This window comes from Fukomys damarensis, unplaced genomic scaffold, assembly GCF_012274545.1.
Source record: "Fukomys damarensis isolate Sample0158 unplaced genomic scaffold, DMR_v1.0_HiC HiC_scaffold_24, whole genome shotgun sequence".
NCBI lineage: Eukaryota > Metazoa > Chordata > Mammalia > Rodentia > Bathyergidae > Fukomys > Fukomys damarensis.
In genome coordinates this window covers 53,069,707-53,078,646 of record NW_022900936.1, presented here as the reverse complement: position 1 = coordinate 53,078,646, position 8,940 = coordinate 53,069,707, and the positions used below count along the sequence as shown (strand labels likewise).

The window sequence follows — 8,940 nt, the reverse complement described above, 5'->3', positions numbered from 1 at the left end:
CATTTCTATGGACACTAACAACACACTAGTTTAAAAAAAAAAACAAACAAAAAAATAACTTGAGTACTTAAGCCACATATTTGTAATAGTCTCACTTGTTTTCAACGTAATAAGAGTTTTCCTATTGCTATTCTGAATTTGGAAATGTCATTTTAACCTCTTAAAAGTCCAAAAATGTTTATTGCCATATATCACAAAGTAGACTTACATGTTTTGTGTTTACAGAGATAATGAAAAATGTCAGTCTGGTTTTAATATAAAAGAAAATTTGAATACTAGTAAAGCATATTAGAAATTGTATAGGATTAACAGGAGATAACTTGGTAATACATACTTGAAGCTGTCAGTGTAAAATTTCTTTCACAGAAAAATAAGATTGCTCTGAACCATTTAGTCTGAATAACATTTCATGAAAATACCCTTTAGATTTATTAGACTAATTAAAATCACTACTTGAATTGCTTCTATTCTTGAACTAAGAGATGTGGATTATTGATATTATAGGTTAATTTCTCTTTGCTAGGTTGTTCAGGTGGATGTTCAACTTTGTTCATTCTGCTAATATTTCCTGAGGCTTTATTACTAAGATTTGCTTTGGATAATTACATACAGTATTAGTCAAATGCTGTTCTCTTTGTCCTTCAAGATGTGTCCCATTCTGTAGGCAGTCTATCACCTTCACTTTACAAACTGAGTGAGATTTTCTATTTGTGGATATGGGAAGAAAGAAGTAAAGGATAAATTTATGATAAAGAAAATCAGAAATTAAAGGATACCCACCTGATATGAAGGACTTGTGTCTTGTTCGTATAAGAGGAAAACTTAAACATCAGTGGATTTTCTTAGATTTATCAGATAAGGTCGCAAGATAAACCAGCATTCTAGGGCTGGGGATTTAGCGCAGTGGTTCTGCTGCCTGCCTTGCAAGCACAAGGTCCTGAGTTTAATCCCTGGTACCAAAACCAACAACAAAAAACCAGCATTATAAAAACTGGTAGAGACAGTTGAGTATGGAGTAAATCAACTTGAAGAAGCACTGATTGGAACACTTAGTCTCATGGGAAAAATCACTAGAAACTTTGTAAATTAACTAGAAAGTTTAAAACTCCTGGAAGGCCTTTCCAGTCAGCCATTTTTCAGTGAACATAAACAACCATGGCAACTAGCCAGGTTCATGGTCTTGGTGCCTCTTTTCCACAGCAGCCTGCAGTAGTGGTGACCAAGTAATTCAACCAGTTGGTCTGCAAGAATCACAGCAAGATAAATGCTACTTCTCTTAGTGTCCTGCTTCTGAACCCATGCGGTTCATAGTAAAATGCTCCATAATGAGGTATTACATTGAAGTACTAGCAGGGGATTCAGCATGAAGAGTTAAGGTAACTCTGTAAGAGGGTGACCCCAAACCATTGGCATTTTTGTCGATCCATAGAGGTAGAAAAGTCCAGTGATACCTACAGTATTTCCCCTAGGAAGTCCTTGTCGCCCAAGAATGGAGACATTCTCCTGAACTCAAATTGAGTGCCCAGTTAATAGAATGAATAATGTCCATATTGAATGTTGATAAGAAGGAGAAATCTAGAATCATCACCAAGAACTTAAAGACATTTGCCAGTGTTGGCACATCCCATGACAATATACAGTACTTTGGCATCAAAGCAAAAAGGACCTAGGAAGCTTTAGAACAGAATGTTGAATCAAAGTGTTGTTGGAGGCTGGTAATAAATCAGCAGTAAAAATATTTGTCTCACCACCTTCACACTTTTTGACTGAGTGCTCACAGAGACCATCAGAGTAAACCCTATTTGGCCTGGGTTGAAGTAAAAGCAACCCTTTTGAAATTAGGCTAAAACATTCTTCATAACAAATGTCTAACACAACAAGGAAAAAAAAAATCACAGCTTTACAGCATATGAGGGAGCAAATCCAATTCCGGTCCCTTCTAGCCTTGAAGAATAAGAGGATTAAAAAAATAATAATAAAATGGTGAGAATCACTTGAAAGATTATAGTCAAGGAGCACAGGTTCCTTAAATGAAAGTGATTATTACTAATCTTGTGACTACTAAAAGGATAAAGGAATATACTAAGCAACTCCATGCCTAAAGACTTGATAATTGACCAATTTCCTAAACTACCTCAGAGAAAACAAGCCCAGGTCAAATGAATTGAACCAATAACCTTCCAAAATGGGAGTTGGAAGGATAGAGAGGTTAATGAGTACAAAGTTTACAGTTATATAAGAGCAAGAAGATTTAATGTACTTTTGTACAGTAAGGTGATTATAGATAGTATGTTGTGCATTTTAGACAGGACAAAGCTTTCACCCTGAAAAAATGATAAAACATTTGAGAGGTTTAAATAGATTTAAACATACAGTGTATTGGAATGTTATTGGCCCATTTGGATACACAATTTTTACCTTTATTTATTAGTTAAAATATTTTTTGAATGAAAATAAAGTGGGGTCAGTTTCACTGGTAAATTCTTCTAAAAACATGAGATGTTACAAATTCTGTACAGTTTCTTACAAAAAATAGACATTTTGCTTTCTGTCACTATAAAGCCATTACAAGAAACAAATGTCATAGACCAGTACCTCTCAGAACATGCAAAAGTTCTCAACAAAACATTAGTAAACTGAATCCAACAATATACAAGAGAAATAAGTGTGATTGAACAGACAGTTATATCCATTTGGTGGGATTTTTGTCAATACTAAAATACAGTATGGAGTCTTGGAAAATCATGGAAGAAAACAAATAGGTATTACTAAGTAAAAAAGTGATACTCTGGTCCAAATAATATGACATTCTGGAAAAAAAATTAGCATCAGTTGAAACAAATTGTGAATAGGTTGAGCAAAGGATTTTTAGGACAGTGAAACTTACATGAAATACTGTAAACGTTGGGTATATAACATCCACTTGTCAAAAATCCATAAACTAACAGTAAACCTTAATGTATAGTCAAGCATTGCTTAACAAATGTAATACATTGAGAAGTGCTTTGTTAGGAGATTTTGTTGTGTGAACATAAAATGTATTAGATATACTTCAGTTGCTTAACATGGCCTCTTGATGTAATCAGGAGACAAAAGATGTAATGAAGCTTCTGCTGGCAAAATACAGCTTTCTCTTCTACAGCAAAAAATTTAATAGTACTCTTTAAAATAATAAAATCACATTTGCCCATTAGTTGGAAACTGGATAAAGAAGATGTGGTTTTTCTATAAAATGGAATACTACTCAGCCATAAAGAATGACAAATCAGATTCATTCATAGGAAAATTGATACATTTTGAGGATATACTGTTAAGTTAAATATATAAGTCACACATATGCAAATACCAAATAGTTTCTCTGGTGTGAAAAACTACAGTAGTACACAACATCCTAATGAGATAATTGACAACGTGAAATAGAAAAGGGCTAAAGGTGTAGGGAAAGTCGGAAGGGTAGGGGAAAGGGAATAGGGAAAAGAAAATATGAGAAAATGAAAAATGGAAATAAAGTGTTTGTAAATGGGGAGGGTAGGAGGAGGGGATGAAGGGAGGGCAGGGACAAGGGGAAGAAATGAGAACCAAGACCTCGCATGTAAAAGTGCAAAATCCCAATAATCAATGTACTGTATACTAATATGTACCAATAAACTCAATAAAAAGAAAAAATAATAAAAGGACTGTATAGTAAGTGCAGGCTAGTAATATTGTATAATCCATCAATCAGCAGTCGCTTAAGGACACTTAGGATGTTTTTGTTTCTTGGTTATTGTGCTGTAATAAACATGGGAGGACAGATGTTTTTGGTTACACATTTCTTTTGGTTATATAACTCAATGGGATTGCCAAATCAGACTATAGCTCTTCTAAGTTTTCAAGGACTCTCTTGTTTTCCATAGTACCTGTATGACTTTATATGTCCACCAACAACGCAAGAGTTCCCTTTTCTCCACATCTTCATCCGCCCTTGTTATCTTTCATCTTTTTTTTTTCTTTTTTAGTGTATTGGTACATTTCAGGTATACAGTACAGTTGCATTCATTATTGGGATCTTGTACCTTTACATGACAGGTCTTGGTTCTCATTTTTTCCCCTTTTCCCTGCCTTCCCTTCAGCCCATCCTCCCCTCCCCATTTATAAACAGTTTATTTCCATTTTTTCATTTTCTCATTTTTTTTCTTTTCCATTATTCCCTTTCCCCTACCCTTCCCACTTTCTCTACACCTTTAGCCCCTTTCTTCCTATTTCACATTTTCAATTATCTCATTAAGATCTTATGTACTATTATAGTTTTTCACACCAGAGAAACTACTTGTGTGACTTACTACACATGTGTGACTCATTTATTTCACTTAGGAGTATATCCTAAATATGTATCCATTTTCCTCTCAATGACTCTAATTTTTCATTCTTTCTGGCTGAGTAGTATTCCACTTTATAGAAAAACCACATCTCCAGTTTCCAACTGATGAGCAAATGGGCTATTTCCAAGTTTTAGCTATTACAAACTGCTGCTATAAACATAGGTGTGCAAATATCACTGTGATATGATTCTTTTAGTTCTTTGGGAAATATACCCAGCTGAGGGATGGCTGGGTCATATGGAACCTCTAGTCCCAGCCCTTTGAGGTATCTCTATATTGATTTCCACAGTGGTTGCACAAGTCTGCACTCCCACCAACAATGGAGAAGGGTTCCTTTCTCCCCACAACCCTGCCAACATTTGTTATTGTGTGATTTCTTGATAGCAGCCATTCTTTGTGGGGTGAGGTAGAATCTCAGTGTTGTATTCATCTGCATCTCTCAAATCACCAATGATGTGGAACATTTTTTCATATATTTACTTGCTTCTTTGACTTCTTTGTCTGAGAAATGTCTGTTCATTTCAGATGCCCGTAAGATGGCCATATTACCAAAACTACTATACAGATTCATTGCAATGCCAATTGTAATTCTAACACTATATTTCATAGAACTAGAAAAAAGAATCCAAAAATTCATTTGTAACCAGAAGAGACGTAGAATAGCAAAAGCCATCCTAAGCAACAGAGACGTGGCAGTGGGTATAACAATCCCCAATTTGAAACTATACTACAAAGCCACTGTGATAAAAACAGCATGGTGCAGACCTGAGGATCAGTGAAACAGACTGGAAGATACAAAAACAACTCCAGATGTACTCAGCTACCTCATCTTTGACAAAGGAGCCAACCATCCTCACTGGAGGCAAGATAGTCTCTAATAAATGGTGTTGGAAAAACCGGATTTCAACCTGCTAAAGATTAAAACTAGACCCTTATATTTCACCACGCACTAAATTAAAATCCAAGTGGATTAAAGATCTAAAGGTTACAAAAGAAACACTGCACTTGCTGGAAGATAAATACAAAAACATCCAGATGTACTCAGCTACCTCATCTTTGACAAAGGAGCCAACCATCCTCACTGGAGGCAAGATAGTCTCTAATAAATGGTGTTGGAAAAACCGGATTTCAACCTGCTAAAGATTAAAACTAGACCCTTATATTTCACCACGCACTAAATTAAAATCCAAGTGGATTAAAGATCTAAAGGTTACAAAAGAAACACTGCACTTGCTGGAAGATAAGTTAGGCAGAACTCTTGAAGACACTGGCATAGAAAAAGACTATGAACAAATCCTCAGTAGCATGGGAACTAGCAGAAAGAATCAGCAATCATGATCTCATTAAAAAGCTTCTGCTCTGCAAAAGAAACCATCAACAGAACTAAAAGACAAGATACAATGTGGGAAAAATTTTTTATCAGATGCTCCTCAGACAAAGGGCTCTTATCTAGAATATATGAAGAACTCAAAAAAACTCAGCCCCTCTTTCATCTTTTTTATAGTAGCTATTTTTTTGTGCTGGTATCTCGTCATTTTTGACTCATTTGATTAGTGATGTTGAACATTTTTTCATATATCAGCTAGCCATTTATCGTTTTCTGAGAACTATTTATGTATATTGCTTTTTTAATTGTTTTTTTTTTTTTTTTGCAATTGAGTTTTTGGAATTCCTTATGTATTCTTGGTATTTACTCCTTGTCACATGTTTAGATTACAGTTACATTCTCCTGCTATAGACTCTTTCTTCACTCAACCTTTTCTTTGGCTTTGCAGAAGTTTTTTTGTTGTTTTGTTTTTTAATGTAGCACAATAGTTTTATTGATGGCAGAAGAAAAAAAAATCTTCCTTTCACTTGTAAAAGGTTTAACTCACTTTTTCCCATACTTGAATTTTTCTCCCTAAAAATTTGCTTTTTTTTTTTCTTCAAATAATGATATCCATCATGGCTGTACTTTACTCTAAAGGGAAAGTAGATCTGTCAAGAAGTTTTGACTAGGAGGTCCCAACAGCTCCTTTCTTCACAAAGACTTTTCACGTTAGTTTTGAGCCCGTGGACGTTGGTAAAACTGCTGGGTTGGCCAAGCAGATTGTCTTGGCTGGCCATCACCTCTCCATAACTAAGAGTCTGGTCATAGATGCTTTCTTCTTCACATTCTTCTGTCTGAATAGGCTTGATAATGCTTAATAGCACCTCTTTTTTGTTTGTTTTTTTGTTTTTTCAGACAGGGTCTCACTATGTAGTTGAGACTGACCTGGATCTCACTATGGAGCCCAGGCTGGTCTCGAACTCACAGTGATCCTCCTGCCTCAGCCTCTAGCACCTCTTCATAGTTCCCATAATCAATAAATTTTAACAGTCATACCAGAAGAATGGAGAGCTTCAATTTCTCGGTAAAATTTGTTTCCCCAGTGAAATGTAAAACATTCACCTCCAGGTTTCTACATTTTTACATACTCCATAGGAATAGATGATTCTAGCACTTCTTCTGGCTTAACTGGCTCTGATCTTCTTTTGGACCCACTATTATAAAATATTTTATCTTCATAGGGTATAGCTGTGACAGCTCCTGCTGGCTTTGGTCCTACTCTTCCTTTCAGTGGTATTTCTGTCTCCATTTGGAATGCCAATGAAACTATTACTTTGAACAGGATTCTGGTAATCAGTATTCACTTGAAAATGATTTTCAATTTTTACCCCACTGAAAGCTTCTTTATTTGTTGTTCGTGATTTCCTGTCATAAAAATAATCAGGATTACCTGTTTGGTTTTCTCTCTTTCCATGTTTTTTATTATTATAATCTATGAATTGTTGAGGAAGTGTATTTTCTTTTGCCTCTGCATAGGATGGACCTTTTCCTGATTGCTTTGCATAGCATTATCTCTTGTTAAAAGCACCATCATTGTGCTGAGAACTTAGAGGATATGAATTATCTTTAGTTCATCATATCTAGAATACTGTCTGTCTCGTTTGATTCTTTGCTCAGCCCATACTTCAGATTCTGAAGAAATACCCAGTCTTTCAGAAACTATTTCTAGGCGATCCACTGCCATCCAAAATTGACTTTGAATTTTAGATGTCTCTTTGAAAACGAGGAGGTTTTTCATTTCTTGGCTGCCTGGTATAATTACGAAGAAGATGTCTTGGTTGATTATTATCTTTTACTCCATTTTGTTCATTATTTGACATTCTGTGCTTTCCCTGATGAAGCTGCTCTGACTGTGATTTAGGTTCTTCCACACTTAAATTTCCCATTTTAGACTCCAAGAAATCAAATACTGTGCTTAGTGCTGAAGGCCTTGCATTTCCTAGGGCCTCTTCATCTGATCTTACTAAACCCCTGACTTTTTCTGTACCTTTTGGAGACGGACCTGTAACAGGTTTCTGTTTGTTGCTGTTAAGCAGTACATTCAATGCTGCTTCTAAGTTGTTGCCATTATTCATAAGAGCTTGACTTGATGTGTCCTATGTGCTTCAATGCTTCCCTATCAACCAGTTCTCTATAGACACCTTCATGTTCCCCTTCTGATCTGGTTGGCTTTCCTTTCTGTAAAACTTACCTACTTCAGTTACCAATAGCTTTTGTGTTAAGATTACTTCTGGCACCACCCAGTTTCCCCCCAAAGGTCTTGGTTTCTTTGCTGTTTGCATGCACCTTCTGCAATAGCTGCAGCAGTCCTTTGCTTTTCAAATTCATTATTATCGTTTGTAAGTTTGATAGGCATTGTAACTTGTAACGTCTTTTTCGATCAAGTTCTCTGCTTTCTGCTTGAATATGAGATGCATACTTCTGTCTGAAAGGCACAAAAGGAGGTGGTCCACCCTTAGTTCCAATGTTGCTCCTACTGTGTTGTGATAAGCTTCCCTAAGTCCCATTTCTCAGTAAGGTGTCCCACTTCACCACCAAGAACTGTGATGTTAAAGTTATTCAAGAGCAGAAATCCATTTTTTGTGTCAACAGTGCCTGACAGCTTGACTTTAATTCCAGGTGGTGTCTGCAGGCCTATTTTTGATATATAACTAAATTCTACTGCTGTGCAATTTATATGACCATCCGTCATCTACGAGCACAGCATGCTTGGTGCAGCCTGAGATTCTATGTTATGCTTTGGCTCAACAACATTTTGAATTTTTTGAATTTGCAAAACACATGGACCTTCAAGCTTTTCTACCTTTCCACCACTGCTGATGTCATTGGGAAGGAATTTCTTGCCAGTTGTTCTCAGATCTGTATTAAGAGCAATGAGGATGATGTCTTTTATATTGACTTTGTCAGAAGAAATTGTGCAAGCTTCAATGCCTTCATCCAAAAGATACCTTGGAAAGTGGTGGAGTGGCTCTGTACGGCAGAAAGCCGCCTGTGCTTCTAGTAGCCAACCCAGGTGGGATGGTGCCGGCCTGGAACTTGGGTGCTGCCAGAACCTGCAGAAGTTTTTTTGATTGACCTTATCCCACTTGTTTCTATTTCATAAGCTTTTGGGGTCCTATCTAAAAACAAAACATTTTCAACTGTTTACTAGTTTAATAGTTTCATGTCTTATATTTAAGTCTCTATAATCCATTTTGAGTGACTTTCTTA

The 8,940-nt window shown here is 36.1% G+C and overlaps 1 pseudogene; it reads right to left on the bottom strand.

Annotated features, from left to right (window-relative positions):
• Positions 1-6,399: 6,399 nt before the first annotated feature.
• Positions 6,400-8,653, bottom strand: LOC104866271 (annotated as a pseudogene).
• Between the last annotated feature and the right edge of the window lie 287 nt (positions 8,654-8,940).